This window comes from Canis lupus, chromosome 23, assembly GCF_003254725.2.
Source record: "Canis lupus dingo isolate Sandy chromosome 23, ASM325472v2, whole genome shotgun sequence".
Classification (NCBI taxonomy): Eukaryota; Metazoa; Chordata; class Mammalia; order Carnivora; family Canidae; genus Canis; species Canis lupus.
Window position 1 is genome coordinate 52113467 of NC_064265.1, and position 25211 is coordinate 52138677.

Here is a 25211-nt window from a genome sequence, read left to right on the forward strand (position 1 = left end):
CCCCGCCCGGCCTCTCCCTGTGAGCCTCTCCCTGAGGGTCGGGGGCGCCCCGTGACCACAGGGGAGCGGCCCGGGGGCGGGGTGGGGGCTGCGGGTCCTGCTGGTCTCCTGGACCGTGTCCGGCCCGGCCCGACGGCAGGAGGCCCCGCAAGCAGCACACATGGCCTCAGTACCTGACATTTTACCTTAGTATTGTTATTGTTTATTCCAGGACTTCTTTTTTAAATCTAAGTTGCATTTTTAAAATTTATTTTTATGTTATTTGGGGGTTTAAAAAAAATCCAAACCAAGAAAAGGTTCATGGTTTCATTCTTCTGCCCATTATCTGCATTAAGTGAGGCCAGTGAACACCTGGGGTTGGACAAATGCGGTGGGGCTGGCGCTTTTCCTCGGGAGTGAAGCAGTGCAGCAGCGGGGACAGGCCTGACGGCTCTGGAGCGTCAGGGCCACTCCGGGCCCCTTGGGTCTGGCTGGGGGACCCGGATCCTTTCCTCTTTGGGGGCCCCGCTCCGGGCTGTGGCCACCGGGCCGGGGCGGCCGGGGTGCGCTTGGGCAGCTGGAGCTCCCGTGGCGGGTGGTGGCCGGAGCAGGTCCGCGGCCTCGCCCAAGTGGTAGGACAGGCAGGTGCAGTGACCTCACGGTGCCCAGCCGTGGCGGGCGGGAGCATCTGGGGCAGCACCCACGCCGACCGCCACGGTGATTACCAGGCAGGGCCCCACTGAGTCACAAGCCCTTTTCTGTGCCACTGAGTCTGTGAGGGCGGCCACGACAAAGTGCCCCACGCCAGCGGCTCAGAGGGCGGGAGGCAGTTCTCAGGGTCCCGAAGCTATGAGGCGGCGACGGAGGTATGGGCAGGGTCGGTATCGTCCGGGCCACCTCCTCTGTGTCTTCACGCGGCCCCTGCTCGCTCTGTCGTCTGTGTGCCCTAATCACCTCTTTTTCAAGGGACCCCAGTCCTGCTGGGCAAGGGCCCACCCTAAGGACTTCATTTTACCTCTTTCAAGGTCCCATCTCCAAGCACAGTCAGAAGCACGAGGGGCCAGGGCTTCGACATGCACTTGGGGGGCAGGATTCAGGCCGCAGGGGATACGGTGCTCCCCCTGGAGCCCGTCCCTCTGGGTAAGGCTATAGGACGGTGGGAGGACCGAGACTTTTTGGCACATTTTATCCCTATACCCGGTGTCAGAACTCTAACGGGATCAAATTTCGTAAATGAATCACTTCTTACTACAATATTCAAGACAGAAAAAAAAATAATAATAATAAATTAAGAAACACCCGTTCCATTACAGGCCCGTGGAGCATTTCCCTGCCTCAGCTCGACCCTAAGCTCTCGGAAGTTGTGACATAGCTCAGGGGCCTGATTTAGCTCTCGCCTGCTTCTCAGGAGCCCCTCAGGAAATGTTAGAAACCCCCAGCCTGGCTGCTCCTGTTAGATGCACCCCAGTGCCTTAGGCTAACAGTCATCAAGGCCGCGTATGCCCAGAACCCCAGGAGCAGCCCCAGGCCGGGCGCCTGCGTGGGGACAGCAGAGGCCCCGCGGCCCCTCCCGGTGCGGGCGCACAGCCAGCAGGGGGTCGGGCCGCAGGCGCCCACCCGGGCAGCCCCCTGGCCCGCTCCTGTGTAAGCGGGCACCGCCGGTGTCACCCAGGCCACGAGGCGGCTTCCTCTGGGCCCCGTGCTTCGGTCACTCTGTTTTTGGTTTCAGGACGGCGGGTCCTAGTAGCACATTCCTCCCAATGTTGAATAGCTATGCCGAGCGCACCGGAGTCCTGAGGGAAGGGGGGCCTGTCGCACCTTCCTTCCGTGCCAGCTGTGCTGCTCCTCCTAAAGGCCGGTGTCCGGGCCCGGGGTGCGCCGAGAGCACCTCGGCTTTGGGAGTCACGGGCCCTGGCCTGGTGCAGCACTGCGGCCGGCGCCCCCCCAAGTCCCCGTGCCCTCCTGCTGGGCCGCACCCTAGGCCGTGTCCTTAGGCCGGTGGTTGTGTAGCTTCCCAAGGAGAAGGGAGGTGGCACGGTGATGAGTAAGTGGCCCAGAGGACGGCTGCGGGGCACCCTGCCCTGTGCGGCCCAGTTCCCATCCTCCTCCCCCTCCTTGCTAACTGAACCCCAGTGCTGCTCGGGGTGGCAGCGTGTCCACGAAATACGGTGCCGGTGCCCGTGGTGGGGGTAGCGCGGGACGTGACGCGGCCAGGGACATCGAGGGATTTCTACACATGGCTCCTGGGAATGGGTTTTATTTATTTATTTTTTTCAAAGACTTTATTTATTTGAGAGAAACAGTGAGAGAGCAAGAGAGCGTACAAGCTGGGGGGGGCAGAGGGAGAGGGGGAAGCCGCTCCCCACGGAGCAGGGATCCCGAGCCCGAGCCCGAGCCAGGCGCCCAGCCGACTGAGCCACCGGGCGGCCCTGCCCGCGCTTTTAAGCCTGCACGTACCGTGTCCGACAACTCCCGGCAGCCCCGCGTGAACCCGGGTGGTCGGTCACCTAACCTGTACTTTACTCCTTTTCAGCCCAAATAACGCATTTCCCAAAGCGCAGAGCAACGAGGGGCGTCCTTGCACCCGGTCCCGCCCCCGATGCTCCATCTGCAGCGGCAGCCTCGCGTGGGCGCCCTGGCCGGGGGAGGTAAGCGGCGCCCAGCGCAGTGGACTCGCGCACCGCGGGCCTGTAAGCGGCGCGTGATCCGAGAGGCGACAGGCTCTCCGCCGTCGGACCCCCGCTCCCACCGCGGACTCGGCGGCTGGCTTCTGGCCGGAGGGCACTTTACTCTTTAGTTTCTTCTAGTTTGACTCTGGCTTGGGCCCAGTCCCGGCCCGTGTTAGCTGCAGTGACTCACGGGCCCGGGGCCCACCTGACGGGCGGTGTCACCCCTACGCGCGGCTTCTAAACATTCGGCGTTCGCGTCCCCTACGCCCTCGTCCAAATCGGTGATTAAAATACTTGAGCGCCTTGAGGATCTGTCCACAATCCATGGCTTTCCTGTCCAGCCACCCAGGAGTAGATCTAGTCGGGTTTGGGCCCTCCGGGGTAACCCTCCAGGCTTGGAGCACACGCTCTTGAAAATCTGGGATCCTTCAGGGGCTGAAGCCTCTTCCGGGGGCGCAGGGTGTCCTGGGTCAGCTCCCCGGTGAGTGAGCGCGCGGCGGAGGCGCTGACCCCGAACTACGCGGGCGCTGCGCTCCCAGCACAGGCCTCCTCTTCCGCTGCCTCCCTCCGGCGCTCTCAGGTCTCTGAGTCCCCTCCGGTCACCGTCAGCTGTCACCACCGAACTCCGGGGAGGGCGATGGGTCTGCTTAGTGTCTTAGGGACGGATGCTCTTCCGTCATGAGGAAGCCGGTAGGATGTTCGCTTAAGAAACCAGAACTTCCAGCGTCTTTGTTTTGACCGTTTTGCTCCTCCTCCCGTTACCGGGGTCTCCAATAAGACGGAGTTGGGATCCCTGGGTGGCGCAGCGGTTTGGCGCCTGCCCTTGGCCCAGGGCGCGATCCTGGAGACCCGGGATCGAATCCCACGTCGGGCTCCCGGTGCATGGAGCCTGCTTCTCCCTCTGCCTGTGTCTCTGCCTCTCTCTCTCTCTGTGTGACTATCATAAACAAATAAAAATTAAAAAAAAAAAAAGAATGGGCTTCAAAGATGTTAAGTGAGTTTTTCTAGATTTATTGAAATAATCATATGTTTTCTTTTTAAATTATCTATTTTTTCTTTGTTAGGCTATCTCCTACATTGACAGATTTAAGGCCATTTAGATAATTAGGTCATTGTTTCATTCTGGGAATAAGCCTTACATGTGTTTTAAGTTTTAATACATTGCTGGATTTAGTTTGGTACGGTTTTATTTAAGTTTTTGTTACCTCTCTTCTTCTTCTTCTTCTTTTTTTTTAAGATTTAATTTATTTATTCATGAGAGACACACAGAGAGAGGCAGAGACACAGGCAGAGGGAGAAGCAGGCTCCATGCAGGGAGCCCGACGTGGGACTCGATCTCAGGACTCCAGGATCACGCCCTGGGCCAAAGGCAGGCGCCAAACTGCTGAGCCATCCAGGGATCCCCCTGCTACCTCTCTTCAAATCTTTGATAAAACAACTGTGAAACCACCAAAGCCTTTTTTTTTTTTCGTTTTTTAAAGAGAAGTTTTAGGTTCACTGCAAAATTGAGCAGAAAGAACAGAAAGCTCCCCTGTACCTCTGCCTCTCCCTGCAAACCCCCAGCCCCTCCCAACTGCCAACCTCCCCCACCAGAGTGGAAGGTTCGCTGTAAGTCATGAACCTACACGGACACATCATTATCGCCCAGAGCCTGTAGTTTACGTTAGGATTTACTCTTGGTGTCATACGTTTCCTTATGGGTTTTGATAGATGAATGATGACATGTACGCACCATTACAGAACAATAACAATGGTTTCATTGCTCTGAGAACCCTCTGTCATCCGCCTGTCCATCCCTTCCTATCCCTAGCCCCCCAACAATCACTGATATTTTTGCTGTCTCCATAGTTTTTTGCCTTTTCCAGAATGTCCTAGAGTTGGAATTGAACAGTGTGCAGCCATTTCAGATCGACTTCTTTCATGACTTTTCATGTCTTGGATGCACCAGTTTATGTACCCATTTGCCTACCAGGTTTTGATAATTGCTTCCAAGTTTTGTTAATAACAAATAAAGCTACTATAAACACCCCTGAACATACTTTTGTGTGGCTAGAAGTTTTCAGCTCTTTTGGGTGAATACCAAGAAGCATTGACTGCTGGATCCCATGAGCATGTTTACAGCTTTGTAAATAACCACCAAAGTAACATCCGAAGTAGCTGTACCATTTTGAAGGGCTATTGTTTTTAGGGATTGATTTGTTTTAAATTACTGATTCAATTTGTTTTTATTATTTATTTTTTTAAAAGATTTTACTTATTTATTAGAGACAGGGAGAGACAGCACCAGTGGGGAGAGAGGCAGAGGGAGAGGGAAAAGGAGGCTCCCCGCTGGGCAGGGAGCCTGACATGCAGCTTGATCCTAGGACCCTGAGGTCGTGACCTGAGCCCATCATGACCTGAGCCACCCAGACATCCCACCCCTCAATTTGTTTATAAATGAGTACAGGTCTTTCAAGGTTTTTTATTCTCCTTGAGTCAAGTTTGGTTTTATCAATTTTTCTTTTTTTAAAGATTTTTATTTATTTATTCATGAGAGACAGAGAGAGAGAGAGAGAGAGAGAGAGAGAGAGAGGCAGAGACACAGGCAGAGGGAGAAGCAGGCTCCACGCAGGGAGCCCGACGCGGGACTCGATCCTGGGACTCCAGGATCACACCCTGGGATGAAGGCGGCGCTAAATCGCTGAGCCACCCAGGCTGCCCGGTTTTATCTATTTTTCTAGAAAATTTTCTATTACATGTAATTATTTAATGTCATATTTTCCATAGTATTATTTCATGAAATTAAAAAAGTTCCTATGCCAGCATTTATATTTAATGTTCATATTGTATGTTGCTCTATGCCTTTTCTCATTTATTATTGACCAGTTTGGGGAGAGTCTCATCCATTTTACAAGTCTTTGTAAAGCCTCAGCTTTTGATCTTATTAAACACATTTAGTATCTTTGTTTTTTAGTATCATTCATCTCTGCTCTTATATTCATTAGTTCTGTCCTACTTCATCATTATTTCAATAGTTTCTTGAACTGAATGCTTATATTTTAAGGTTTTGAATTTTTATTCTTTTCTAATATATCTAATTTTTTCCTATAAAAGTTCTGCACTAGTTGCATTCCATATGGTATGTAAGATTTCTGGGGGCATCCATTTCTAAATGTTTTGTCATTTTTTAAATGCCTTATTCTTTAACTTACGAAATATTTAGAAAGTTGTATCTTATTTTCCAGACACATTTTTTTTAAAGATTTTATTTATTTATTCATGATAGAGAGAGAGAGAGAGAGAGAGAAAGAGAGAGAGGCAGAGACACAGGCAGAAGGAGAAGCAGACTCCATGCCGGGAGTCCGAATTGGTTTACTTTTAACATTTGTTTTGGGTTTTTTGACTATATTTTCTTGGAGTTAAGGACTTTATCTGCAGGTAGAGTTTTTGGTAGTTACCAAGATTCCTTTTGTTGGTCAATTGTCAATTTTTGTAAATGTTCAATTTTTATTAAGTGTTTCCGATGTGGCAGAAAGAGACATGTCCTTAATCTTGGGTACATGGTTATCTCAAATTTTCAAGGTGCTGATTCCTTTTTGGTATGCTTCTGGGGTAGTTTATCTTTTCTTAGATCACAGGACTTTGGGTTTCCAGGAAAAATCTCAGCATAATCTTTTTGGAGCAGGATTCCCATGCTCCCAGGACAATGAACACATGAATCCCATTCCTATGAGTGGAGTAGGCATGGGAGTTTGATTTCACATGAAATAACTTTTTTTTTTTATCCATAGCTGCAGTCAGATGATAAATTCCCTGGACACCCACACTGTTTCAGAAGAAACATATATTTAATGTATAGTTTTTCGAGCATTATTTTCATGGAGGGGGTTCATAGAGGGTCCCAAAATTTATGTCACATTTATTAGAAATCTGAAAAAAAAAAAAAAAAAAAAAAGAAATCTGAGAGGCTAACCTCTAAATAAACACTTGGTTGGATGATATAGATCTGCCAATTATAAGATGTATAAGCTTAGGTTATACATCTTATACTTAATACTAATAACAACACAAGTTTAGGTTTTCACTGTAGTGTTTAACCTAATGCCTATTTGCAATACTGCTTTTAAGATTAACAGAAAGACTTCAATTATTCATAATATTTAAAAATTATGTTTAAAAATGCTATCCAATTGGCTGCAGTTACCAATCAGGTTACTCTGAACAAGGTTAGCTAACTTATTCTGTACTTGAGAAATTAGGAACTGAAAGGAATTATTTATTTTCAATTTGTGCCACTGTTTACATAAACTGAGATCAGCTTTGATTAAGGCCAATTGGCTATGATCAAAACTCGCCACAGTGAAGGGATAGAAGGAACATACGTCAACATCACGAAAGCCATCCACGAAAGGGCCACATACCATTCTCAACGGGAAAAACTGAGAGCTTTTCCTTTAAGGTCAGGAACATAAAAGGGATGTCCACTCTCACCACGGTTGTTCAACATAGTACTAGAAGGCCTAGCCTCAGCAGTCAGACAACAAAAAGAAATAAAAATAGCATTCAAATTGGCAAAGAAGTCAAACTCTCACTCTTTGCAGATGACATGATGCTTTATGTGGAAAACCCAGAGGACTCCACCCCAAAATTGCTAGAACCCATACAGGAATTTAGCAATGTGTCAGGATACAAAATCAATGCACGGAACTGGTTGCATTCTGTACACTAACAATGAGACTGAAGAAAGAGAAATCGGGAATCTATCCCATTTACAACTGCACCCCAAACTATAAGATACCTAGGAATAAACCTAACCTGTACTCTACCTAGATCTGTACTCTAAAAACTACAGAACACTTCTGAAAGAAATTGAGGAAGACATGAAGAGATGGAAAAACATTCCATGCTCATGGATTGGAAGAATATTGTTAAAATGTCTAGGCTTCCTAGAGAAATCTACACACTCAGTGCAATCTCTATCAAAATACCACTGCCATTTTTCACAGAGTTGGAACAAATAGTCCTAAAATGTGTAAGGAACCAGAAAAGACCTGAATAGCTAAAGTAATGTTGAAAAAGAAAACCAAAGCTGGAGGCATCGTAATTCCAGACTTCAAGCTCTATTACAAAGCTGATCATCAGGACAGTGTGGTACTGGCACAAAAACATGCACACAGATCGATGGAACAGAATAGAGAATCCAGAAATGGGCCCTCAACCCTAAGAACCCTTTGTCATCTTCGACAAAGCAGGAAAGACGATCCATTGGAAAAAAGACAGTCTCTTCAATAAATGGTGCTGGGAACATTGGGCAGCCACGTGCAGAAGAACGAAACTGGACCATTCTCTTACACCAGACACCAAGATAAACTAAAAATGGATGAAAGGCCTCAATGTGAGACAGGAATCCATCAAAATCCTAGAGGAGAACACAGGCAGCAACCTCTCTGACTTTGGCTGCAGCAACTTCTTGTTAGACACGTCTCCAAAGGCAAGTGAGACAAAAGCAAAAATGAACTATTGCGACTTCATCAACATCAAAATACTTCTGCACAGCAAAGGAAACAGCCAACAAAACTCAAAGACAACCTACAGATGGGAGAAGATATTTGCAAATGACCTATCAGATAAAGGGCTAGTATCCAAGGTCTATAAAGAATAACTTATTAAACTCAACACCCAAAAACCAAACAATCCAGTCAAGAAATGGGCAGAAGACATTTCTCCAAAGACCTACACATGGCCAACAGACGTATGAAGAAATGCTCCGCATCCCTTGTCATCAGGGAAATACAAAGCAAAACCACAATGAGATCCTACCGCACACCTGTCAGAATGGCTAAAATTAACAAGACAGGAAACACAAGTGTTGGAGAGGATTGGAGAAGGGGAGCCCTTCTGCACTGTTGGTGGGAATGTGAACTGGTGCAGCCACTCTGGAAAACTGTGTGGAGGTTCCTCAAAGAGGTAAAAATAGACCTGCCCTACGACCCAGCAACTGCACTGCTGGGGATTTACCCCAAAGATACAGATGCAGTGAAACACCGGGACACCTGCACCCCGATGTTTACAGCAGCAATGTCCACAATAGCCACACTGTGGAAGGAGCCTCGGTGTCCTTGGACAGATGCTGGACAGAGAAGCTGTGGTCTGTATGTACAGAGGGATATTACTCAGCCGTCAGGAAGGACAAATACCATTACATCAATATGGATGGAATTAGAGGGTGTTATGCTGAGTGAAATAAGTCAATCAGAGAAAGATAATTATCATACGGTTTTACTCATATGTGGAAGATAAGAAATAGCACAGAGGATCATCTGGGAAAGGAGGGCAAACTGAATGGGAAGTCATCAGAGAGGGAGAAACCATGAGAGACTCCTAACTCTGAGAAACACACTAAGGGTTGCTGGAGGAGGGTGGGAGGGGGGAGGGGTTAACTGGATAATGGGTAGTAAGGAGGGCACAGGATGTGATGAGCACGGGATCTTATATGCAACTGATACATTATTGAACTCTACATCTGAGACGAAGGATGTACTACATGTTGGCTAACTGAATTTAAATAAAAAAATAAGGGGCGGGATCCCTGGGTGGCGCAGCGGTTTAGCGCCTGCCTTTGGCCCAGGGCGCGATCCTGGAGACCCGGGATCAAATCCCACATCGGGCTCCCGGTGCATGGAGCCTGCTTCTCCCTCTGCCTGTGTCTCTGCCTCTCTCTCTCTCTCTGTGACTATCATAAATAAATAAAAAAATTAAAAAAAAAAATAAGGGGCACCTGGGGGGGCTCAACGGTTGTGTGCCTGCCTTCAGCCCAGGGCGTGACCCCGGGGTCCTGGGATCGAATCCCACATCGGGCTCCCTGCAAGGAGCCTGCTTCTCCCTCTGCCCGTGTCTCTGCCTCTCTCTCTCTGGGTCTCTCTTATGAATAAATAAATCCTTAAAAAATAAAAATAAAAGAAAAGGAAAAAATACTTGAAAAACGCATTTGTACTGTATGTAACAAAAACAGCAATAAAAAAGATGGTGTTAAGAGGGAAAAAAAAGACTGCTTGGCTTCAAACCGTCAGTTTGAAGAATTTCCTCCTGCTTTTTTTAAAAGGAGATTTTCATAATATGTGGAACAGAGACTGTCCAATTTTCTCTACTATGACATTACCACATCCCATTGAGCGGACTGCAATTTTATTTAATCTGCCAACCCCACAGATGGAAGGCCTTTGAAGACTTCAGTAGACTCCAATTCGGAAATATAATCACTCTGAATGAAGAAACCTCAGTAAACAAAGTGTGCTGTATTTGGAAGAAGTAAGGTTGTGCTGAGGTAAAGCCTTTTTTTGTGCTAAAACCCAGATAGTCCTTTGATTTCTTGATGAAGATAAGCAATCTTAAATGCTTAGACCATTTGACTTAATAAGATGTACATTTAACTTACTCCATCATAGTTCTGAAATCAGTTCCTTTTGGACTCTTCTAGTTTTCTCAGGTTGGGAAAGAAGATGGGTGGGAGCCCGCTACGTGTATCCCGCCTCTTGGGAGCTGGCTCACCCATCTTCCGTCAGCCCATCTTCTTCCTCTAACTCGAAACAGCACCTTGTGACGTTTGTCAACCTTTTATTTATAGAATTAATTAAAAAAATATTTTTATTATTTGACAGGCAAGATTGTTTATCTACACTAACGCCCCGGTTTGCATCACAATACACGTGGCAGGTGATCTGTGGAACCGCCAGTTCAGAAAGAAGTAATACTACTAATGATCACCGACATTTTTGAGCATTTGCTTTATAACAGCTACTCTAAAAGGGCTCTTATTTGATCCTCATGCCAATTCTGTGAGGAAAGAGCAAATCTTTTCTTCTGAAATTTAAGAGTTCAGCAAGATTTGAAATCTCATTTACTGTAGCTCTGCTGGCTTGCGTGGTTCACAGGATTTCTTTTGTTGTACTTTACTCTTTAGGCTGACCTTGACCTTGAAATGTAAGGTGATTTGATTGCCTTGAAAGAATAGTTCTTGAAGGTATAAAAATAATTCTTAAAATAATTCTTTCTCACTTCGATGCAGTTATAGGAGTTTTTCTTCCCGTGATCATTAGCAGCAAGTCCAGAATGGACAAGACATACTTGGATCGCCCTGTGACCACATGACAGAAGATGGAGAAGGGAAGACAAGTCCTACGCTATAAGGGAGGACTGATTCAGAGAGGAGAAGAACACATGACCAGACCTGTAGCTTCTGTTTCACCAAGTACTGTGTAATGGAGAGAACTGAGCATTGGGATTAAACGCGGCCCGAGCATCTGCTGTTTACTGATGTCGTCATCCTGGACGCACTGCATACGCTCTCCCAGCCTCAGCTGTCTTCAGGAAACAAAGGGTAGAAAAGAAAAAAAAGTTTCGGTGGTGAATGAAACCTCACACTCTAAGCAGGTTACAACCGTAGGATACGCTCACCTGGAGCATCACTAGGACTGTAGGTCCTGAGTAAGACCCTCATTCTAGTGCTAATGATGCAGAGTAGTAGCAGGGGTACTTTCCCGGACGCTCACCCTCTTATGCCACCCCTCTGCCCAGGATTGGTCTCTATGAGGATCCAGGACCCCCGGAGGGTAGCTGATTCCGTGGCATGGCCTGAAAATCCTCAGGATTGATCTGGAGCAAAATGAGAATGATATCCAGGGCTTGAGGGGCTACGCTGAAAGAACACAGGGGTTGAGCTAGAGGGCTCCCGTCCCTTTGGCAGTACAAATATCACAAAGAAAATGGTGATTACAGTTCACTGGAATTGTTGAATTGGTAAAATGTTAGATATGTAGAAAACTTAATATAAAGTGGAAAAAAGGAAGTTATAGAATAGGGACTACAATAGTGCGTCTTAGATGTTGTGTTGATAGTAATTAGTAGAACAGTAGTACGTGGGGCTGCTTCTTTTGGCTACACCTCCTGACCAACGCTGGGCATCATGCAAACTGGTGACTGTGACGACAGAGGGCGAAGAGCACTACGGGGCTCGGCTCTGGCACCGATGCGGTGGGCTTGCTGCTTTGGTGGAAGGGTGGGCGTCGAATTTCCTGCAAGGTGGTGGTGGCGGCAGGGGTGCTCCGGAGCCTTGCACACATAGTGGTTGGTTGTGCACTCGGGTAATACCACGTTCCTCTTGCTCTGCAGTAGCTTGAAGGTAACGATGTGCTCCTGCTGCTGCCAATCTTTGTGTTGAATCTCCATCGTCTGACATATCTCTGGGGTTTGGTTTTCCTGACGGGACCCCGAGTGATACAGCCAATCTCTTCTGCCTGGAATGCTGTATACTGGGAAGTTATCGAAACAAGTAATACTGTATTTTGTACAAACTTGAGAAGGCTTAAGAACTATAGAAATCCTAAGGACAGAAGTCGGTTTGGTATTTAAAATAGTTTTGTCATGTTTGTTTGAGCTGCTCAGAAATTACTTATTCTAAAATTTCATTGTGGCTCAAATAAATTAAGGTAATTTAAATAATCAAGGCTCAAACATATAAGAAAATCGATTTTCAAAGTTTTATTACACTTGTAGGTTTTAATAAATTGAGCATTAAACAAAATATAAATCACAAGTGCTCTTCCTATGGGGAGGTCTCAAAAATGATGAATGTGATCAGTTTCCCGTGTGGGGGTGGGTTAGAGATTTTATGAGAATTAAATGGACTATGGCCTGAAAAGCAGGATATAAACTTTCCCTTTAAACAAATATAGTCAAGTTTTATTGTCTTTTTTCTTCCCTTGGGTGGTAAAGAGCTATTTGGTCCATTCTGGGTGTGAGGGCAACTTTCTCCAGGGCTGAGAGGCAACACCTCTCTTCTCTCCTTGAAGATTAGAATAGTGGGTTTGATAAAGACTGAGCAGCACTAGTCCTTGAGGACTGACATGGTGATGTCACTTGCTAACAACTGGGGCCCCACACTGATGGGACGACGGAGAGTCTTCCCAACAACAGGCCAACCACAGATAACATGAGGGATGAGAAGAGACGAAGGCTTTGGCTCAGAGCACAGAAGGGGTAGTGGCCAGAGGAGAGAGGCCACGGAAGTCAGGGGAAACCAGGTCCCCCCCAACTGTGACTGTGATCCTTAGACAGGTGCCTGGGCCTCGAGGCAGCCTCAAGTGGGTCAGATGAAGAGCGACTCCCCGGGAGCCACAGTGGATTACAGCCTTGATGAGGCACTGCGCAGGATTCACAGTATGGATCTCCCACTCTCGCTAGTCCCCCTGGTGCTACTGAAACAGAAGCCCTGGCGCCTGTCACGTCGGTCATCACAGTCGTTTAACATCTAATCCCAGGAGGAGCCGGTTTATCCTCGCTGTTCTCTCTAAACAACGTTGTCTTTTCCTTGACAGCTCTGCAGAGGCGGAGAAGAAAAACCACTTTAAACAAGTTGAGCTGGAAATGGGAGTGGCTTACTTCAGGGAAAAGGGGGCTTGATACCCACCAGCTGCAGGGAGGGCTCTGGAGAATGTACCCGAGCTACACATGGGCCATCTTTATTTCACAATCAGAGGGACAGCACATGAAAAGCAAGGAGAAATGTCTTTGTCTATTAGGGTGAATAAAGACTCAGGTGAGTTGAGGACCCTGACTCTTCCGCCATCTTGCCGGGTGACTAAAGACTCAAATGGTATTCCACTAGACTTCTGGGGCAGGAAGAGAATCTTTAACAGTACAAAAAAATTAGGAAGCTCAGTTATCTTGACTAGACTGCTCAACAGTTGCCTAATGTTTAAAACGTCCAGTCAAAACAACTGAGTCCCATTTTAGTCCCTAAGTCTATCACGATTTGCTTTCTTTTGAAGGATGGAGACGCATGAACGAAGTCATCAATATACTGTAAAGCTCCAGCCCCCAGGGTGTGAGTGAACCTTTACTGTACTTGGGATAAAAGTTTGTACGCTGGTTATACCTTGTGCTGGAATGGTGGGGAGTGAAGCCAAATATACATTTTAAAGGAGAGGACAGCACCCTACCATTGGTTCACGCAACAAGCATTTACTAAGAGTCTACGATGTACCTCTGCCAGGCATTAGGGGAAAATCAGTAAGCAGAACACACACGGGCCTCGCCCTCATGGAGATCCCAGCTTAAGGGGCGGAAGACGACGTTAATCAAATAAGCCCACACAGGACTGCATGGTTGCATGCGTGACAAATTCTTGAGGGAAGGATTCTTGGTTCTGGAAGAGGTCAACTCGTCTGGAGCAGGAAGTTTATTAAGGAACAGACGTTGAAGTTGAGATGTCAAGTACTAGCCTGAGCCAAGAACCAAGGCCAGGGGTGGGTGGGCGCGGGGGGCCGCAGCAGCCTGGACAGAGCTGTGCGCACCGAAGGGGCCTCGTGGATGTTTGAGGAGCTTCTGGATGACCAGTGCACTGGAACAAGAAGTGGAAGGTGGTGGTCAAGGAACCACTTTAGGCCTTGGTCTTTGTTCTCACATGGATGAGAGGCCCGAATGCTCCAGACACAACCACACTGTCCAGAGAGTCACTCTGGTTGCCCTGCTGTGAACCCTCGGGAACAGGCAGTGAGGAGCTCGGTGAGGAGGGCGCTGCTGTAACGTGTGGCACTCAGTCTCCCCCCCCCGCCCCCCACCGTCTATCCATCAACCAGAAGGACATCGGGTTACGGGACACTGGGGGCAATAACCTTTCTCAGGCGCTCAGTGCCGTGAGCCTGTGGTGGGGCTTGGAGGGGCCCCCGAGGTTGCAGAGGCACCCCAGCCGTGCTAGGTACTGTTAGGACGGACGCAGGGCCATGAGGCCTCTCCGACAGGACTCCCACGTCCTGCTGCACCCCATGTGCTGTTTGTCCTGTTTGAGTTCTCTCCAATCCTAACTCCTACGAAACCTGAGGAGCGCGGCTTTGGGCCAGACTTTGAGCAACCTTAATACTTAATGAAATTCAGTTCTTTTTTTCCTCTTTATTGACCCACTTTTACTTACATCATTTCGGGATTAATGAGGAGTTTTGAGGCAATGCCCACGTAAAACGATACGCTCTTTCAGACTCTAATAGGGAGAAGGGAAGTTATTTTTCCCTGGCGGAGTTATTAGTGAACTGTTACTTTTTTGTAGTGTTAATTTTTCATCATGAAATAATAAACAGTAACAACAAAATAATAGGATATCAGCCTTGTGCTCATCAAAGCTAGTTTTAAGGAATCTGAGCAAGGTTTAGGGCTACGCGTATCGCTATGTCGTAGATGCAGCAGTCAACACAGATTATTCAGGGGCAGATGGTCTTGACAAAGCACTCTGCTCCTCTCCAACTACGGGAGATTCTTGTCCTATGGGGAGAGCAAGCCTAGCCTGTGCCTCACGTGGAGCCTGCGGGAACAGGACCCCAGCGGGGCGGGGGCGGGGAGCCTGGCTCCAGGCCGAAGCCGGGACAGCACAGCACACGGTTCTTTTTCAACGGCAGGTGTGATTTAGGCCCGACGTGAACTGAATTCTCCTAGTGCGGGAGACGCGCTGTGAGCCTAAAGCACACGGCAGTGAGTCCTGGCGGCAGAGCAAACGAAACCAAGCGGGACCCGAGGAAGGCTCTAACCCACGTAGACCCGGGAGCCGTAGAACCCACGAAGCGGCCTTCCTGCCCAGGCCGCTGCGCGTACATTCCTCGCAATCCCGTATCCTCAACGGTTTAAACTCATCGAAAAGTAGATAAAATTGTTGCATTTGTTCTCTTGAAAAACCAAAACCAAAACCCAAAGATACCAAGTTCTGAGGTATAGGGAGGGACAAACAATGGAACGCGGAGCCTTAAGGTGAGAGTGACACATTAGGGACCTGCCCTCACGTCGCAGAGGCCGCCTGAGGCCGCCTGGCCGGCCGACCTTCCGCTCCCCGCCTGTTCCACCTGCCCCGGGGACCCCCGACGGCCCAGCTGCGTCCCTTCTAAGGCGATGACTCAGGTGGAGGTAAAACCCATGTCTAAGCAGATGAAGCCACTGGGCTGCTTGAGGCCAGGGCAGCCAGAGTAGGTCACGGGCACTAGGAGGACTCAGGGAAAGAGGCCACGCGCGAGCCGGAGACCCCGCGGAGCTGGCATCGTATCCCAGCTCAGGCCCGGGGGGATCAGGGGCTGGCTGGAGGGCAGCCGGGTGGTGTCACAGGCCGGTGGCGGGACGGGCTGCCGCCAGCCCCCCGGACAGCAGGAACTGGGGTGACGGGTGACAGGCCCGGTTGCTCAGCAATCTGGGAGGTTTGGGCTGCACATGGCTAGAGCACTCAGAAAACGGCCAACAGGACCACCTGACTCATTCGGGTGCCCGCTACTAAAAAAAAAAAAAAGAACTGGCAAGGATGTGGAGAAGCTGAACCCCTGCTGGTGCACGTGTGAAACAAGCAGCAGCCGTGGAAAACAGTAGAGAGGTTCCTCAGGGAATTAAATAAAATCACCGTATGACTCAGCAGTTCTACTTTGCCTACAGACCCAGAGTAATCGAGCAGAGATACTCATACACCCACGTTCGTAGTAGCTTATTCACAGGAGCCAAAGCGTGGAAGCAACGGTGCCACCGCGGACGACGGACACGCAAACCGTGGCGTGCACGTGCCGTGAAATACTGTCCAGGCTGAGACGGAAGGAAATTCTGCAGGAGGCTGCCACGTGCATGAACCGTGAGGACGTTACGCCCCGTGAAACGAGCCAGTCAGAAGAAGACAAATACTGTCCGATCTCATTTATGTAAGGTCCTTGGGGTGTCAACATCATAAAGACCGAAAACACGATGGTTGGTGGGGGCTAGGGAAGAAGAAACTGGGAGTCATTGTTTAATAAATATAGTTTCAGTTTCACAAGATGAGAAGACTTACGGGACGGACGGCGGCGATGGCTGCACAGCAACGTGGACGCACTGGACCACCCAACTGTACGTACACAAACATGGTCGGGGGCGGCTGGCTGGCTCAGCTGGTCAAGCGGCCGACTCTTGATTTCCCAGGTCATGATCTCGGGGTCCTGGGATCGAGCCCCCTGTCCAGCTTTGCACTCAGTGGGAGTCTGCTTGAGGATTTTCTCTCCCCCTCTTCCCCTCCCCCCTTCCTCTAAAATAAATTAAAAAGTTTAAAAATGGTTGAGATGGTAAAGTTTACGTTGTGTGTATTTCAACAACAACAACAACAACAAACAAACAAAAAACCCAAACAAAGACAAACGTGGCTCGGTCTTAAAAGATGGAAAGAAACAACTAAATCAACTTCAACAACAACAACAAGAGAAGGCACCAGCAGAACGGTTAAAGCAAATTAAACCGTTTTATCCTTTCTAGCACCAGGACAGTGCCTGGAATTCCAGGGAAGCTGATGCCTGGCCACGTACGGAGGCTTCCTGAGACCAAGGAGGACTGTCCCTCGGATGGCCTCTTCGGTCCCGCTTGTGTCCTGGCAACCGCTGCTGGGTGTGGAGTCCCTCCCCGGGACTTCCATGGCAGGGCCTCCGTCCTGGCCGCAGGAGAGGGTGCATGGTCGGCCGGCTGGAGGCCACCTTCACGTCCGGGCTTCCTGACCACAAGCCCAAAGCCGCTCCATGCCAGGTCCTACTAACTGTCCCACTCTCCAGGGCCACAGCCCAGGGAGCACCACCCGGCTCTGCCTCCTGGGGCAGCAGGAGGGCTGTGTCCAGCGGTGTCTGGCCTAAGCGTGCCTTTCTAGAGTGACCTGCGACACGGGGTTGGCACGGGCCCTCCGCTCAGCCACCGTCTCGGCCTCGGGGGCAGTGCTGTCCCACTGACCTATGATGATGGAGATGTCCCGCGGTACCTGCTACGGTGGCCACCAGCCACTTGCGGCCGCGGGACACCTGAAGGGCCCAAGTGCGACTGAGGAATTGAATTCTAAATTGTAGTCAATTGTAATGATGTGAAGTTTCAGCAGGTGCATGCACCAGCGGCTGCCGCCCAGGGCCCGATCAGAGGGGATGCGCCCGCGGCCTTGGTGACACTCCGCCCTGGAGTGTCAGACCGTCTTGGAATGCGCTCCGGTTCTCGGTGGCAGAGCCACTGAGGACTAGTCCCATCGCCTTACAATCACCTCACTAATCCAGCAGCCCCCAGTCAACTGCCCCCCACGGACCCACAGGTGCCTCCAGGCACCCCGCGGTCTGCTCTCTCCCTTCAGACGGAATTCTGACATCATTTTCTACACCTGTTGGACGTTTCCTCACACCTGCGGGCCCCTGCTTCCTGCCACCTGCCCTCCCATCATGCTCTCAATGCAGCTCCTCCCATCGGTCACCAGGACTGCGGAGCAACACGTGTTGCTACGGCTGCAGCGCGAAGTACCGCCGACTGGGGGGGGGGGGGCTGGGGGCGCGGGGGGGCTCACACAGTAGAAATCTAGCTTCTTATTATTCTGGGAGTTGGCAGGCCGAGGTCGAGGTGTTGGAGGGGTCGGTTTCCTCCAAGAGCTCTCTCGTCGGCTTGTGGGGGGCCACCCTCTCCCTGCGTCTTCAGTCTTCCCCGTATAGTGTGTGCGTCCCAGTATCTTTGTAGGACACCAGTCATGCTGGACTCAAGCCCACCCACAGGACCTCATTTTAGCTTAATTATCTCTTTAAAGATCTCACTTCCAGACACAGTCCCATTCTGAGGTATCAGGAGTTAAACGTATGGATCTCGGGGGGCGCAGTTCAATTCAAAACAACTGCTTCGCTGCTAAATCCAACATACGCTTTTCCATCCTTACGGTGCCGTATTTCCCTGCAGCACTGGGTACTGGTGTCCACCCACACCTACAGCTCTGGCTCCCTTGTTTCCGCGACTCCACACTCCTCGGTTCTCTCCCAACTCTCTGGCTATTTCCTCTCAATCTAGGCTATAGATTCCTCGCTCTCTCTCTCTCTCTCTCTCTAACCTTGCCTTTAAATATTGGTGCTCCTACACTTGATCTTAGCCAAAAGGCCGAGAAGCTGCCTTTAAATGTCAGTTCCTGATGTGATGAGCACTGGGTGTTCTACGCAGCTGAGGGATTATTGAACTCGACACCTGAAACTAATGATATACTCTGTTGGTGCTCCTCAGGGTTTTGTCCCAGTTTTCTCTTTACACACTCTTATCCACATCTATGGCTTTTGTTGCCATCTTTGTGCTGATGCTGTCCAAATCCTTGTCTTCAGCCCAGATCCCCCGATTTTTCTTCTTTAAAGTGTTGAGGTGAACTTGAGAATGCTCGTGGTGTGCCAACCAAATCTGTGCTTTGTTGACTTTTGTCAACAAGAGCAACCCTCAGTACAACACTTTCCTCCCATCTTCCCATTTCCCATCTTCACTGTGAACAAAGTACGTGGACTCTGCACTCACTCTAGGGACTCTGCAGCCAGTATGGGGAAAGTCACGCCTCCCTGCACCAGACCCTCATTCAGGTTGAGTTCAAATCCCATAGGAGCTTCCTTGCACCCACCGCTCAGCTCTCCGTGGCTGTGTTTAAACTTGTCTAGTCACATTTTGCCTCCCCAAACCGACCGTAATCTTTGAAGGCAGGAGAGTTCCTTGCACATTGGAGGTGCCCACTTCATAGGTGACAAAACACACAACAGGCCATTAAGTCTGAGTGAATGAGAAAGAAGCATCAGAGGCAAAACAGGGTTGGCGCTAGGCTGTAGGCATCCACAATGTATGAAAAATGGTGGGTTCTTCTGTCACTCATTCATTCATCCTCTCATCTATTCCAACACGCACTGAGGGCCTGGTATTTGGGGTGGCTAGCGAACGCGCCACTCCTATTTCTTCATGTCGATAGGAAACACAGATGCAGGAGGCGCAGGGAACAGGCCTGCTGCACTAACGTCCCTCCTATCGGGGTGGGCTCTGGCCCTTTCCCTATTATGACACCTTTGGCTTAGGAAAAAAGATGAACGAAGTTCAAATGAAGTTCATCGTGTGTGTTTGTGTGTTCCTTAGAGCTCATACTTGGCAAACCTCAAGGGAGGACTCTGGCTGAACCCAGCGGACTAGGGGGAAAGAATCACAAAAGTCTGGGATTTGTTGACCAGAAAAATTCCCTGTGGTCGGACAGACTGCCATTTCCCACGTGGCCCTGCTCATCAGAGACAGAAGTGTCATTTTCAATTGGCTAAGCTGCTTCTTCTGGATCTTTCTTCCATGTGTTTAAATAATATGCTTCTGTATTGACTTCTCAGATTTAGATATAAACTCTTGACTTCCTCCTACGAAACGTGAGGATTTAGAAATCTTGTTCTCCTCATTCTTCCAACATAAATATATCATAATATTTGGTTAAACCAGTATTCAAAGTTAACACTGTTGTGATTATTGTAAATATCTTCCCCAGCTAAGTCGTGCCGCATGGACTAACAGGGTTTCCTTTGTTACACAACTTTTTCCTCCCTGGGGTTCAAAATTCCCTTGTTTTGATTTATACTTAGCCAAAACCGTTAATCTCCTCTTAATAATTCAAAGGTGGGGCACCTGGGAGGCTCAGTTGGTTAAGTGTCCAATTCTTGGTTTCAGCTCAGGTCATGATCTCAGGAGTCATGGGATCGAGCCCCACATTGGGCTCCGTGTTCAGTGGGGAGTCGGCTTGAAGATTCTCTCCCACTGCCCCTCCCACTCCCTCTCCTTCTCTAAAATAAATAAATCTTTAAAAGAATATCAAATTCATCAAGTACTCTGTTGATTTTTAAATTTTTAACACAGCCCTTCTGCAGCCCACTGGCCTCCAGCTCTCATGTGTCATCCAACTTCCCTGAATTGGATCCCCTTTTCTTGAGTCCTGAGTCTTCTTTTTTTCCTAGTTTATTCTCTCATTTTGGCAGAGTATATCCTCAGGGAGTTTCCCTTAAAGCATGCTTGGATTCTATTCAATTTTTTTTCTGTTTTTATATTTTTTAAAACTGAGAACTCTTTTTCTATGAGCTAGTCTTTTTGTTTTTCTGTTGATACAGTTATCTTTTATTATCTCCCTGAAGATATTATGGTTTTCCTGACAGTTTCTTCTGCTCTTTGTATGGTCTTGGTTTCCTCTGGATTTCTATGTTTGATTAGGATTCCCAATAATCAATGTCTATAAGTTTTTTCTTTGAAGAACTCAAGTTTCCCTAAAAAGGAAACTGCCAGCTGCTGCCTCAGGTGTCTAAGCTAGGCCACCAGGATGCTCTGACGTGATGGGAGAAAGTTACTCACCATTCATTCAGCATGCCAACTGGCCCCCAATCTTCTCCAGTATGCTTTCTGTGGGGGTGAGGGAGATGCCTCATGGGGCGGGGTGGAGAAGGAATCTAATGATCTCCCTGCATTTAGTACAGGCTTTTAACCAACACTCCAGCTCCAGAGCAGCTCCTGGTGCCTCCAATCCTGCGCCGTCAGGGGCGCTATGGGGCCAATCTGTTAGCTTCCTGCCTCCTGCACCCCATGCCCAGTCTATGAGTAACTCATCACCATCTGCTTTCCAGGTGCCAACACTGTGTTCATATATTTCTTTCCATTCTTGTTACGTTTTTAGTTTGTCCCCGAGGATTTTGTTGTCTTTAACAAAATCTTCATATTGTAATGAGGTTTTGAGAAGAAATGTAGAGAAAACAGGTGTTTATTATGTTTAGTTGAATGGTTACCATCTTTCCTCAACGGGAAAAAAAAAATTTAAAATAGATTCTGTGGAAATTCTACCTACCTCGAGAATGTTTTAATAAATCTTCACGTTTCTAGGACCAGTTCACGGCCTTCACAGAGCTGGTGCCTGCCATAAACAGGTGAGCAATTACTATTTGTTGACCATTTGAATGAATACATGAACCAGGTGTTCACTGGTAGTGCTGCTGACTCCTTTGGAAGCTAAAGGACTCTGAAAACTCAGAAGAGGGGACAGTAAACTAGGGAAAAGTGACTCCGGCATTTGGTTGCACATTAAGAACGCTTGGGAAGAATCTAGAATTACAGATCCCTGGAGACCATTCCAGAACTAACTGAATCCTGTTCTCAGGATTCTTGGGGAATCTGCATTTTACAAAACCACCACCTACCTCTAGCATTTTTGTTGCATGAAAAAATAAACCTCTGATGTCTAAGATACTACTAACCATATTTTTTGTTGCTTGCAGCTGAAAGCATTCCTAACATATACATGGGGCCCATGAGATTCCCAAAACACTGACATGGAAAGGGTGACCCTTCAGAGGCATATGGAAGGGGCCTGGCAAACATCTCCAGGAGTACACAGCCAGCTGAGGGCCTCCTGGGGGAAAGGTGGTAATGGGAAATGCTCCAAGGTGCTCCCCAGGTTCCCGGTGCTGACCCGCTTTTCTCTATCTGTTCCTCTCTATTCCTCCCCTTGCCCACCCATTAGACCTACACTGGTGCCCCTGAAGACACTGGGATACGGTTGTCTGGCAATTCCTCTAGTTTCTCTCCTTGCTCTGCGTTTCTTCATGTGCTTTATGCCTCAAACTTCACTTTTTGATTCTCTATTTTAGAGTCACATAGCTCACCAATAACTATTCTTAGCTCTTTTAATCCCTCTCAATCAACTCTACTCTTCCATGGGGCCACTTGCTTACTGTAAAAGCAAGTGGGGGAAAAACTCCACAGATTTATATCTCAAGATAGTATCTTACCAGGTTTGTTAACGATGGTCTGCCTATTGTTGCACCCAATCCCCAGTCCTACCCTCAGCAAGAGACGCTGGGTTTACTCCCTGAGCCACTAGAGGCAGATTATCAGGACCCTATGGAGATAGCAGAAATACCAAGAATTCTGGGGAGACAGCAGTGGCTAGAACCCAAGGGAGGTCCCAGGGACTAAAGAAAAGGAAGGGGAGGCCTTTTTTTCCCCCTGGGTGAAAGGAAATGGGTGAACTCTAGGGCAAAAGCCCCATGTCAGGGAGGCAATGGGAGAGGGGATACCCCAAAAGGATGGTGCACATCCTTTGAAGGTTAAAGCTGGACAAATGTAGCAGAGTAATTTTCTCTTCCTGGAGAAAAAAAATTCTGATGCAGAAATTATGGCCAATGACCTGAGAGCTTGCCCAAGTAGGCAATGTATGTTAGGGTCAGAGGTGTGGGGTGCCCACAGACAGGATCGAGAAAGTCAAGTGATACTCATGAAATAATAGCTCTTGGGGCAAAAATTAGTGAAGACAGAGGGAAATGAGTAATGTGCTCCTTGCTGAGGAAGAGACCCATATTTTATTTATTTTATTATTATTTTTTAAGATTATATATTTATTTATTCATGAGAGAGAGAGAGAGAGAGAGAGAGGCAGAGACACATGCAGAGGGGAAACAGGCTCCACGGAGGGAGCCCGATGTGGAACTCGATCCCAGGACTCCAGGATAACGCCCTGGGCTGAAAGCTGCGCTAAACTGCTGAGCCACCCAGGGATCTCCAAGACCCATATTTTAAAAATCCTCTCTCTACATGATTATGATCCTTTGGATCATAATCCTGGAGCACTTCACTGGGTGCTTGACAAGGACTCCTGATTGGTCAGGTACCAAGATGCAGCTGCAGATTATGTTTATCGTTTCACAACACCAGGACTCGAAAATCCTAAGGCTGGGATCCGATCTGGTAATCTGCTGACATCGACAAAACTCACTTAGGAAAATGCAGATGGAATGCAACAGTCTCATGTAAGGATGTACTATTTGCATAGTGTTTTTTTTTTTTTTTCTTAAAGATTTTATTTATTCATGAGAGACACAGAGGGAGAGACACAGGCAGAGGGAGAAGCAGGCTCTCTGCAGGGAGCCAGATGTAGGACTCAATCCCAGGACCCCCGGGGTCACGCCCTGAGCCAGAGGCAGACGCTCAACCTCTGAGCCACCCGGGTGCCCCTGCATAGTGTTTTCATTAAAGTACTGGAGATGTTTTCTAGAGGTCTCACTAAGCAAGAAATCTAGGTGATGGATGTAGCTCACTGACCTGCTGCTGCCCCTTTCCAACTGTCCCTAGGGCAACTTCAAGGCCAACTTAGCCACTACTTAGGCAAATCAGGGGTTTTGTGATCAAGAGTCCAGAATTAGTAGTAACTCACTCTTCAGATCAGTTTTGAACTTAATCAACGATTTCCCTCTCAGTGGATTTCAGATCTGTCAATTTTTTTACTTTTTGTATTTTGAAGCTGTTATTTGGTGTGCAAGGATTTGAGACTGTGCTATTATTTCTACTGTATTGACTCCCTAATCGTTATAAAGGGTTTCTCTTTCTCTTGGGTGAGACTTCTCGTCTCATAATTTATCTTGTCTGATACTAGGAGAGCTATACCAGCTCCTTGTGGTGAATGTTTGCATGGTGACTCTTTCTAATCTCTCAATTTCAATCTTTGTTTTTATATATTTAAATGTGTCTATGGCTGAGTGGGAGGGTCCAACATGGTGATGTAGAAAGACCTTAAATTTACCACCTCTGTAGACACATTAAATCTACATCTTTTTATAGGGCAATTCCTCCTGAAGAAGAACTGAGAGCTGAATGAACAGCTTGTGCCCCACAAAAGATAGAGACCACACAGAGAACCGCAAGAGAGATGGAGACACAGTAATGAAGAGAACCCTGGGGCCTGGTGCTGTGAATTGCAGGGGGGAGGGATAGTACCTAGGGACTGTGAGCAAATTTGTCTGCCTTGCAGCACTGAAAAAAAGATGCAGTTTATTTATTTATTTAAAAAAATATTTTATTTATTTATTCATAGAGACACAGAGAGAGAGAGAGAAAGAGAGGCAGAGACACAGGCAGAGGGAGAAGCAGGCTCCATGCAGGGAGCCCGATGTGGGACTTGATCCCGGGTCTCCAGGATCACACCCCGGGCTGCAGGCGGTGCTAAACCGCTGCGCCACCGGGACTGCCCAAAAGGTGCAGTTTAAAAGGGCAACTATACTATAAAGGAATCAGCCCTAGAAACTTGCCAAATGGCAGAGGAGATGCTGGAACTCTTTCTGGTTCAGAGTAGCTGGCGAGCACCACAGTTTACGTTCCTCTTCACCTTGACAATGCAGATGGGAGCAGCGTCCAGGTGCCACAGCCAGCCTGTGACCTCAGCAACCCCTGTGTCCCCAGACCACACTAGCCCTGATCACCCTGGGGCACACACACAAAAGCCATAGTATAACAGAGCAACTAAACCCAAGGCCATATACGGAGTCAATGCAATCTCTATCAAAATATCAATGGCATTTTTCACAGAATCAGAAAAAATAATTCTAAAACTTGTTTGGAATCACAAAAGATCCCAAAGACCTAAAAACAATCTTCAGAAGAAAGAACAAAACTGGAGGTACCACAATGCCAGATTTCAAGGTACACTACAAGGCTGCAGTAATCCAAACACTATGGTGCTGACACAAAAAGAGACACAGAGATACAGGAACAGCATAGACAGTCCAGACATAAACCCACACTTACGTGGTCAGTTCTTCTATGACAAAAGAGGCAAGAATATACAATGGGGAAAGACAGTCTCTTCAACAAATGGTGTTGAGAAAACTGCACAGCTACACGCAAAAGAATGGAACTGGACCATTTTCTTACACCCTATACAAAAATAAGTGCAAACAAAATGGTTTAAGAACCTAAATATGAGACCAGAAACCATAAAACTTCTAT

General features: G+C 48.0%; 1 protein-coding gene across 38 annotated transcripts in view; it reads right to left on the reverse strand.

The window, feature by feature from the left end:
- Positions 1 to 25211, reverse strand: part of RARRES1 (retinoic acid receptor responder 1) — a 75977-nt gene that overhangs the window by 40018 nt on the left and 10748 nt on the right. For 4 of the 38 annotated variants that reach the window (XR_007405228.1, XR_007405243.1, XR_007405224.1 and 1 more), the window contains 2 exons: positions 13093 to 13142; positions 12150 to 13002 (listed from right to left, as the gene is read on the reverse strand). The exons of 2 other annotated variants lie outside the window; for them this stretch is intronic. The gene's annotated coding sequence lies outside the window, so the exon portion shown is untranslated. 32 more of the 38 variants (XR_007405235.1, XR_007405239.1, XR_007405227.1 and 29 more) reach the window with 13 other exon arrangements.